This window comes from Anabrus simplex, chromosome 8 (genome assembly GCF_040414725.1).
Source record: "Anabrus simplex isolate iqAnaSimp1 chromosome 8, ASM4041472v1, whole genome shotgun sequence".
NCBI classification, from domain to species: Eukaryota; Metazoa; Arthropoda; class Insecta; order Orthoptera; family Tettigoniidae; genus Anabrus; species Anabrus simplex.
Window position 1 is genome coordinate 169,621,964 of NC_090272.1, and position 12,055 is coordinate 169,634,018.

Consider the following 12,055-nt stretch of genomic DNA (forward strand, 5'->3'; position numbering starts at 1 on the left):
TTAGCATGTGTATTCTACCGAAAGTGAGAATGAATAAAGGTGTAGCAAGGCTTATGCAGTGAGCTTGCAATTACGATCAGCAGTATTCTGTAAGAAGCCTGCTCGTGGTCGAAACTACATCGGTCTGTTCTCATACCAACTTTGGTGTTCAAGAGTGAAAGCTGGGTGGGCTCAGGATATTTTATTCAGAAGTTAAAAGTAACAGACGTGAAAGTAGCGAGAATGATCGCTTGTACAAACTGATGGGAGCAATGCCAGAAAGGTACTCGGAATGTGGAGATAAAGATTATGTTGCTGGGGCTGTACCTTAATTAAGGCCACGGCTGATTCCTTCCAACTCCTACGCCTTTCCTATCCCATCGTCGCCAGAAGACATATCTGTGTCGGTGCGACGTAAGGCCACTAGCAAAAAAAATTACGTTAAGAACGAACTCAATTGATGAAGCTGTACGCATAAACCGGCTTCGGTGGCGGGGTCATGTGAGACGAATGGAGGGTAAGAGAAGCAGAGGAAGATCTAGACGATGATGGTTTGACTCAGTTCAAAGGTAAATGGTATAGAATAAACGTGGCCTGAAAGCAAGTTATGTAACGGTTAAAATAAAAACGCATCGATTCCTATTGTATGAAGGTAAATTGGATCTCTTTATTCACTAAATACTTCCGGATAGCTTTGCTGACGTTCGATTTTACATAAAAAGGAACCTGGTAAATTATTTCAATTCACACAAGTTTCAAATGTAGGGATATTTTACTTATATGCCCTTTGACTTTAAGAGTGAAAAGGGGGAAACATTTGGAGTGGTAATATATTTAGTAATTCGAGTGATTGACCACCTTCGTAGCGTAACGGTTCGCAATAGTACCTGGCGCCCTATAAGGCCCGAGCTCAATTCCCGGTGCTGTCAGAGATTTAAGAATGGCGGGAGTTTTGGTATGCAGTTAAGAAGGTAGACGCAGCTCACCTCGTTGATTTTGTGCCTCAAAAGTACTGCACAGTTCCGATCGAGGACACGGATTTACATACTATCTACTTTCATCCAAAATTTAGACCGTATCCTTGGCTACATGGCCAACGTAGTGGCTTTCATTTCAGAGGGACCCTAGTACAATTCTTGGCACGGTTAGGGTGAGGGGTTAATTTTAATTGGCTTATTCACTTGGGTTAGGGACTGTCCTCAGCATCCCAGCAACCCACACAACACACACATTATACTCCACCACAACAGCAAGTAGTTTACCATACTCGGCAGACTCCACCCACACTCATCGGAGGGTCTCCCTTACAAGGACTGCATCAGACTACAAATTGCCAAACGAAATTAATTAATTGAAGATATTTTCCATTCGTGAGCGTCAAACCTTAAGGAATGGTGAACATAAAGGGTACACTGCAAGAAATGGAAAACTAAACTAGTGCAAATTTCCGAAATGTATTCGTTAATTTTTTCAAGACTTCCCTTTTGTCTCTGAATTTATCATTCACTATCGAAAATCAATATCTCAAAGGAGACCAACAGCCATCTTCTTGCTCAATTTATGATTTATGGTACCTCTCATCCCGTTCCCCTCAGTCGTGACCCGGTGACTCCGGCAAGGACCGGATACTACGCTGGGTGATTCAACTGCTTCCTACACAATGGAGTTGGCATTGCTTTGCCAACTCATGAATCTGTATGCAACACCTCATCTGGGATGCTCTCTGTCTGTGCCGTGAGAAGACCGCTTGTTCACACGGAAGCGAACACTGCAGCCAGACGTTCGATCTTTGATATCAGACCTGACAGTTTACCCATGAAATATTTCCCGGGGAATGAACTAACATTTCAATAAATTAATTACTTAAGGGACTCCAAAAAGTACTTTATAATAATCGTTCTCTATAAAGTTATACTTCTTAAGCATTGAATCATCAAGTGAATAAGATTAATGCTTGAATTTTAAGTAGCAAATCATATCGCTGTTCGAGAAACAAAACTTCGCATGGCAAAATGATGGTGACGCCTCCCAGTCACATATATAGGGTGGTTGGAAACAACATGAACCGAGTGTATGAGCATCAGAGTGTTGGTCATATTGATCAGTAATTTTAAAAAATTACGTCGATATCTCGCTCCGTTGTCAGTTTATAAGCTGCTAAAGTTAGCCAATCAGATCGCTTTGCTGGTGAATTCAAATGGGCTTTACGAGGCGGTGCTCATATATCCGGTTCACGTTGTTCCCGACCATCCTGTGTATATGAAGTCCATCAAAACATTTTTCGTTGTGTTCATCTTCATGTACATATGTGTAAAGGAAAATGAGCCTTACCGTACCGTACTGTAGAAGTGTATGTTCGCGTGACGTACTTACGCACTCATACAGTATAATGTACGTATGGTTCATTCCCCTTTACACCTCTGCATATGAAAACGAACACAGCAGACATTGTACCGATAGACTGCATACCCTTATGTGGCAAGGAGGCGTGACAACTCTTAGATTTAATAATTTTGACATACGGGGTTTCATTCCTTCACCGACGATAAAGGGACCAGTGCAAAAAATATGTATTATAAACAAATAAAATATAAAGAAACTAATGCAAAATTCTGGACTTTTATCATCAAACCATGATGAGATGAGCACTAAAATGTGGATTTTTAAGCATTACATCATGAAGAGATTTTTAATTTTGTGCTAGTGGTATAAAGCGATACATATACGAGAAATGGCTGAAACTGGGAAGGTAGCGCCCATGACTTTAATTAATGTACAACCTCAGCACTTGTCTGGTGTGAAAATGGGAAATGATGGAAAAACATCTTCAGGGCTGCCGACGGATGGTTCGAACCCACTATCCCCCAAATGCAAGCTCACAGATGGGCGACCCTACACAAACAAATTTAGTAGTCTCAGGAATATGCTCAGTATGGCAATTGAAAGAAACTAAACAGCGTAATGCCACAGAGAAGTAATGCCACGTAGATAATTTTGTTGCTTTACAATGTATTTTTATAGCTCCCATTTACTTTACAGTATATCTTCATAATTATTCAAGTTAAGCGACGTATTGGAATGATCTCGTCTACTTTTCAGCTTGTGCAACAAAATAAATGAAGTTTCTTATGAAGATAATCTACACGTAGTTCTTTTGAAAACATGTCTGAGATTAAGCAAGAAGCTATGTCATATGTATCATGGCATAAGAAGCCATGAAAATCTACCTACCAAATGGCCAAGAGAACAAATGTGGATTGTACTCCTAAAGCTTTGAACACACGATTAAATTAGTCCTACATTCATTGCAGAATCTTGAATCAAACCCGGGCAGCTATTATGCTAATCTGTAGGAATGGTGGAGGTGGTTATAAGAATACATTGACCGGGCGAGTTGACCGTGCGGTTAGGAGCGCGCAGCTGTGAGCTTCCATCCGGGAGATAATGGGATCGAACCCCGCTATCGGAAACCCTGAAGATGCTTTTCCATGGTTTCCCATTTACCACCAGGCGAATGCTGGGGCTGTACCTTAATTAAGGCCACGGCCGCTTCCTTCCCACCCCCAGGTCTTTCCTATCCTATCGTCCCCATAAGGCCTATCTGGCGACGTAAAGAAAATTCTAAAAATGAAATAAAAATACATTGATCAGCTAATCAGTGCAACTGGTTAAGTGCTCTTCCATTGTGCTCAAGGCTAAGGTACAGAATAACTTCACAGTCGGTTGGTGTTTAAGAACGCTTAAATACTAAACACTGTGCTTGTGTTAGTGTGTCAGTGTGACATTAGGAAACACTATTTTAGGACAAAATACATGGCCTATAGTTTCTCTTGAAATCAACAGTAGTAATAGGGGCATTAAATATACAGCAACTATTCTTATTACTATTACCTCAATGCTGTATTTAGTAAGCAAAATTTTCAATTAAGCTGGGATGAATGGCACAGACGGTTAAAGCTCTTGCTTTCTGAACCCAAGATTGCAGGTTAGATCCTGGCTCAGCCCGGTGGTTAAGGTGCATATCTTGCACAGTACTATTTAAATATTTTTTTAACTATGTAAATATTGTAAATTTAATAATAGCTCGTCTTAAGATAGGTCTAGGGAACATTTTATATGTGCATGGGGGCTCATGCTTTTTATCTTGACCTTCCATGTTTCTGAACATAATTGTGATAAATAAATACGGTAATACTATATACGTCAGCCCCGTGTGGGTAGATTTACCGGCACATAAAAGAATTCCCACGCGGCAAAATTCCGGAACCTTGGCGTCTGCGAAAACTGTAAAATTAGTTTATGGGACGTAAAACCAAACACCATAATTTGTATACTTTTTTATATACAGTTCAGTGTGATAGCAGCTAGTTTGCTTTTTTATATTATTAATGTATTTAGGCCCTGCTGGTTAAGTATAAGATGTGGATTTCTAACTCCGCTCTACTCATCTGTGATTCAGTGACTCTGCCAACTACAAACATCGTTAATTTTGCCAGGTAGTAGTTGTTTACCATGCCTTTGCTGGCGAGACCTAGTGTTTACAGTGAACTATGTCTTCTGGTATGGGCTAGAGCAATTGTGTTACTTTCATCGATCAGTCTCAGTCTCATCCTTAGGTTTAAAAATGTTGCTTAAAGGGGCGGTTGGTGCATGCATTTCGGTGGTCTTGGGAGACGGATAAGTAATAGCAACTTCTGGCTCATTGAGGAAAGCAACGGGAAACTGCCTTACTCCTCATTTTCATAGTACGCCACTTCAGTGATGCCTAGGCCTTCTAGGACAGCTAATGGTGGAGCTGTTGAAGATCCAACCAGCCTTCGCGCCGAGGACTGAATATACATACTGTTATTTACAATTCAAAGGCCGAAAGTGAGGTTGATTTGAGATATCGTGACAGCTCGGCCGGGTTCTCCCGTGCAATCTACAATATTATATGGATCTTTAAAATACAAATTTAAATAACGTTAAGATTAACGCACTGTTCTCAGTTAATGATGCATGAAGCAAACATGTCATTCAAGAATCAGTCGGGATTTCTTTATTGAGTCCCGCACATGACGCAGAGTAGCCATCTCACAAGTACGCAATCCCCCTGTGGGTGGGGCGGTAGTATAGGCCTAACAGCCACGGAATCCCCTGCCTGTCGTAAGAGGTGACTAAAAGGGGCCCGCACAGGCTCTCAACTTGAGAGGGCCAGTTAGAGACCACGGGGCCTTTAGCTGAGTCCTGGCATTGCTTCCACTTACGTGTGCCAGGCTCCTCACTTTCATATATCCTATCCGACCTCCCTTGGTCAACTATTGTTCTTTTCCGACCCCGACGCTATTTGAGCATTCGAGGGCTAGAAAGTCTTTCATTTTCACTCCTTTTGTGGGCTTTGTCTTTCTTTATCCGATACCTTCATTTTCGAAGTGTCGTATTCCTTGCATGTTTCCCTGTGATTAGTATTATATAGAGAATTGTTGCCTAGTTGTACTTCCTCTTAAAAAATAACCACCACCATCTCACAAGTACGCAAGTAAATATTTTACCTGCACTCAACAAAGTTACCGATTGTATGAGTTTTGGTTGATAGAAATTTAGTCATTTTAGTTTTAGAAAGTTGTACATTGTTTTGGAGAGGGCAAACATATGAATTTTGACTGTTTATCTACCTATCTCTCTGTTCACATATGGAGATTATAAGTAGGTCCTGTCCATCAGTCCATGAGTTTCTAACATAGAAAGAAGCCAAGCATGACGATGTCTCTACCTGTGGTCGAAAATCAGGGTGACAAGGCGTGACATCCGTGCCACGCACAATTATTCCACCATTCACACTTGCACCATTGTCCTTCCTCTTTACCGCCTACCATTGAAGATGAGTTATAAAAGGATTGGGCAAGGTTATCAAGCCTGCCCTGCATTGAGCAGCAACAGGCAGAAAGAACCGGAGCTAACAAATGACACACACTACGTATGTGGTTTAGTTAGAACAATGGTGAAAACGACGCTTCTTGGAAAGGCAGCAATTTGTCAGCCTGAGGAAGGATAACGCCCACCTTACTAACGTGCTAAGAACAATTAAATACTCCTGTCACATTCCTTAATGAATTGGGCTCGTAGATCACAGTGAATCAAAGGTGATATTACGGGATAGGCCTGGGGGAGACAATACTCCCACTAGAACAGTGTTGCCAGATGTCCAAAGTACAAAATTTCGTTTCTTTGTTTCTTCGTAAATGTGTTTCTTTGTAAATTCGTGTCTTCACCCTGAGCTGGTGCAGTTCTTTCTAGGCACCCCTCCACTGGTGGTGAGCTGGGTGTACCTTTTTAACCACATACCAACCCTCCTGCCATTCTTAAAATTCTGGTAGTACCGTGAATGAAACCCGGGCCCACGAGGTTGGCAGATGATGTTTAAATCTATATGCCGGCCCCGAGGTGTAGGGTTAATGTGGTTGCCTCTTACGCAGAGGCCCCGGTTTCGATTTCCGTCCAGGCCAGGGATGTTTACCTGTATCTGAGGTGCACTCAGCCTAGGTGATTACAGTTGAGGAGCTATCTGACGCTGAGATGGCGGCCCCGGTGTAGAAAGCCATGAATAACCGCCGAGAAGATCCATCGTGCTGACAACAGGACACCGCGTAATCTGCAGGCCTTCGGGATGAGCAGCGGTCGCCTGGTAGGGCATGGCCCTTCGTGCCTGTTACGCCATGGCGTTTGATTTCTGGTTTAAATCTATGTCCCATTCATCAACACATTAATGTTGGCCGTTGCAACTGTTCTTAACGCTATCTATTAATGCCGAGAGTGACTTTTCTAGACGTCAGTAGTAACGTGGGGTGTCCTCGAGTTTCACGTCTTCTGTGATACTGGAATGAATTTTACTAAATAAATAGTAAGGGAGATTTTAACAGAATATAAACTACAATATTTTGTAAAGTAACTCACTGCCAAGTCAACAAAGAGTTACAAATCACAGATACAACCATTTCGTTTCCCATAATTTAAGTTTGTACTGCAATTCTGTTTCGTTCATGTGTATTTTTCCCAACATCAATCCAAGGTTTATCAACATTTTTCATGTGCTTCATGCGCATACGCCGTTGCGCCTAGAAAATCCGCTGTGTGATTATATTTCAGCTTAAAGCTCTGACCAGAAAGATTCTGCCGCCTAAGGTTTATTATTGCAACAGAACGACCTACCTACCCTTTAGTACACGAAAAGTTCTACATACGTGGTGGTCCACGGGCGTCCCAGTCACATTAACTGGATATTTTATTCCTCCAAGACAAAGAACGGTTGAGATATATGCAGGGACTTAAGAAGAGAATACATGAATGAAGGTAGACGAAGTATTAGCAGTATAGGCAACATAACGCGGATGCAGTAGTTCGAGATTTTACTATGGGGTCTGGCAGCAACACTCGTTACCACTGCCGGGTTAAAATACCTTAAAGATTTATTGATAGGGTGCATATTCCCATTATTGAAACTTATGAAGGAATTCAGACTTCAGTTGTTCGAAAGTGACACAGAAGTTTCATCCGGAGAACGATTATCTAAATCAATAACATTTATATGAATTTTTATTATTAATTTTCAAGTGAAGAACTGAAGGAGTTAAAACCTTCATGAAAGAACCACTTTGATAATTCCATGCTGAAATTGAACTTAGGTTGCTGTTCACGACCTATAGATGTGATGACATTGCAAAGGTCTACATTGATGGAAGAGAGTTACAGGTAACCGAATCGTCAAATTATTTTGGGTTCCGGATATAGTGACGGTAACTTTTTGCAGAAGGTTTAGGAGAGATGGTGATGGAGATGGTTATTATTTTAAGAGGAAGTACAGCTGGGAAACCAGAGGGGAGTAAATGCAGCGTGGATGACGTGACGGATATACTGATTGACAGAAAGATGCCAATATATTTGAAATCAACATTTTATCGCTCTGTTCTCCGTCCATTCACACCATATGGAGCTGAATGTTGGCCAGCAACCCAGCTTTATTTTCAAATTACTTCCTTATGATGGAAATTAGAATGCCACGTAGGTGGATTGGACTGACGAAACTCGACAATGTAGGGAAGATTATGGCACCAATCTATATAAATAAAATTGTGTCTGTTTGTTTGTCTGTTTGTCTGTCTGTTTGTCTGTTCCACCATCACGTCGAAACGGCTGGATAGATCTCAACCAAACTTCATATTTAGGGTATACTCATTCCGGGGAAGGTTTTGATATGCATATCATTTTAAAATTCTTGAATAGACGGGGGGTTTATAGGAAAACCAGAATGGTTTTTCCACCATCACGTCGAAACGGCTGGATAGATCTCAACCAAACTTCATATTTAGAGTATACTCATCCCGGGGAAGGTTTCGATATGCATATCATTTTAAAATCTTTGAATAGACGGGGAGTTTATAGGAAAACCAGAATGTTTTTTCCACCATCACGTCGAAATGGCTTGATAGATCTCAACCAAACTTCATATTTAGAGTAAACTCATCCCGAGGAAGGTTTCGATATGCATATCATTTTAAAATCCTTGAATAGACAGGGGGTTTATAGGAAAAGCAGAATGGTTTTTCCACCATCACGTCGAAACGGCTGGATAGATCTCAACCAAACTTCATATTTAGAGTATACTCATCCCGGGAAATGTTTCGATATGCATATCATTTTAAAATCTTTGAATAGACGGGGGGTTTATAGGAAAACCAGAATGTTTTTTCCACCATCACGTCGAAACGGCTTGATAGATCTCAACCAAACTTCATATTTAGAGTAAACTCATCCCGAGGAAGGTTTCGATATGCATATCATTTTAAAATCCTTGAATAGACAGGGGATTTATAGGAAAACCAGAATGGTTTTTCCACCATCACGTCGAAACGGCTGGATAGATCTCAGCCAAACTTCATATTTAGAGTATACTCATCCCGGGGAAGGTTCCGATATGCATATAATTTAAAAATCCTTGAATAGACAGGGGGTTTATAGGAAAACCAGAATGGTTTTTCCAGCATCACGTCGAAACGGCTGGATAGATCTCAACCAAACTTCATATTTAGAGTATAATCATCCCGGGGAAGGTTTCGATATGCATATCATTTTAAAATCTTTGAATAGACGGGGGTTTATAGGAAAACCAGAATGTCTTTTCCACCATCACGTCGAAACGGCTTGATAGATCTCAACCAAACTTCATATTTAGAGTAAACTCATCCCGAGGAAGGTTTCGATATGCATATCATTTTAAAATCCTTGAATAGACAGTGGGTTTATAGGAAAACCAGAATGGTTTTTCCACCATCACGTCGAAACGGCTGGATAGATCTCAGCCAAACTTCATATTTAGAGTATACTCATCCCGGGGAAGGTTCCGATATGCATATAATTTTAAAATCCTTGAATAGACAGGGGGTTTATAGGAAAACCAGAATGGTTTTTCCACCATCACGTCGAAACGGCTGGATAGATCTCAACCAAACTTCGTATTTAGAGTATAATCATTCCGAGGAAGGTTTCGATATGCATATCATTTTAAAATCCTTGAATAGACAGGGGGTTTATAGGAAAACCAGAATGGTTTTTCCACCATCACGTCGAAACGGCTGGATAGATCTCAGCCAAACTTCATATTTAGAGTATACTCATCCCGGGGAAGGTTCCAATATGCATATAATTTTAAAATCTTTGAATAGACGGGGTGTTTATAGGAAAACCACAGTGGTTTTCCTCCATTTTCTCTTATACTATTGATTTTCTGTAAACTTCGTTTACCGTACGTGAAACGTCTCTTCATTATAAACAACTTTCGTTATGTTCATAATTTACCTTACTCTTCACATGACGGAGAAATTTACAATTTTCTGCTGGTATCATGCTCTGCATTTAGTGACCGACAGACCGACAACGAACCTACAGGTTACCATGGCAACGTCTCTGACTGCATGCCAGTAGGGAAGTAACGTATTGCCATTTTCCTCATCATGCTTTTAAATTCGTGGTTGTTCCTTGGGTAGATGGCAAGAGAGGCGTCAATCGGCTCATCTGCGGGATATTGGCGGAATATCGCTGGATGTTATAACCGCCCTCGAATAGATTAAGTAATAATAATAATAATAATAATAATAATAATAATAATAATAATAATAATAATAATAATAATAATAATAATAATAATCGTATGGCCTCAGCTACCGTGTGCAGACATTTCAATTTGACGCTATCTGGCTGTCTGCTCGTCAATTTCGACGTTCCGTTTTACTCTAGGCCCCCACTAGATGGCAGACCGAGTAAACCGAAACTCTCTTGGGCGTCTATGGCTGAGATTTAATTAATTTTGTCGGGTAAACACCAAATGTGTCACCAGAGATCTTTTACATGCCGACATCGTACGACATGGAGTGTCGAATGGACTTTTTTCCGCCCTACAAAAATTAGACTACCTCTGCCGGGTTTGAACCCGCTATCTTGGGATCCGAAGGCCGACACTCTACCGCTGATCCACAGAGGCAGCTATTAAGTAATAACACCATTAGTCATCTTCTTATTTGTTTACCTAAGAATCACTGGACCTAAATTTCTCCTCTGTTACCGCTTTATTATATCCATAACTCACACTAGCATAATTTATTGAGGGGCATTTGATTTTCCAATACATTCACTTGGCATTTACATATTTGTCGTTATCCGGCTGTCCTCAGTTATAATCCATTTTCTATTAGTTTCAACATTCTTAACTGTATTATTTTCTTCCTTAATTACGCCGTATGTACGTGAGTGCTAGAAACTACTGGATGCATTTCCACCAAGATTCGTATTTAGAATACACCTGTCCTTGATAGGTTTTAGGGCAAATATTGTTTCTAAATCCCTGAACTGACTGGGGGTTTATACGAAACCGAAACAGTGATTTTGCACTTCCAAAAAATATACACAACCAAACTTTATGGAAGTCTACCTACCTTGGTAGAAATTAATTTCTAAACCTTTTTTCTCATGTGCATCGTTTCGATACGAGGATTAATAAGGGAGATATCATTAACAAACCGTTTTTCTGTACAAGTCCCATCGGACTTGACTCACGAGCGGGTGCGTGTAAAGCGTATTCCTTACAACTTGAAAACTACGGAAGACATTCGAACCAGAATTTATATTTAGCATCGACCTGTCCAAAGGTAGGTTTTAAACGTAAATAACATTTCATGTTCCGGAATGGACTGGCAGTTTATAGGGAACACAAATGGTGATTTTACTCTTCCACAATATATACAGAACAAGACCAACCTGGGTGGAAATCGACCAAACCTGATGGAATTCCACCTCTAAACCTTTTTTTTTTTCATGTGCATTTTTTCGTCAGGAGGATTAATAAGGGAGATATCATGAATGGTCACTTTTGCAGGTTAAGTCCAGCGGACATAGCCCAAAAGGTGTTTTACATGGAGCAGATTCCTTATATATATAAATCAAATCGTAACGACTGTGTGCGAAATTTTCGTACAGCTTTCCGTTTAAGGGTTAATAATGACCATCTCCATAATTTTTGGTTTAGTTACCTGAAAGTCCTAATTTTTACCCGCCTCGCCCAAAATCCACATTGCGCCATAATCTGCCAGAAGAAAAAGATGATAATTGAAATTTGACAAAATTATACGTTTTAGCCTGTAACGAACGGAAAACATCCTAGATCATTAAATTTTTCCACTTGTTATCCCCGAAGAATATCGAAATATGCTGACAATTTTAATGATAGTGCAGACCTTCGGAAATTCCTATCACATAACGGATTGCACAATCTCCGTTCAATTTGGAATGATCTACAACCTTGGTCTTATGACTTTTTGCCGTATCTGTATCCCTTTTACGTTTGATTTTTCTCTATTAATCGATGTTAAGTCAATTTGGAATTTTCACATGCATAATTCATACTTTCAATTACTTAGATGAAATACAGAATCATCAAACTCTTCACGAAAATTGGCCCATCCAGTAGCCATATTTGAGCCAAATGCTATGTATGTATCCGAAAAGTAATGTGATGTGAGATAATCTTACAAAACGTTTACCCTGTTCC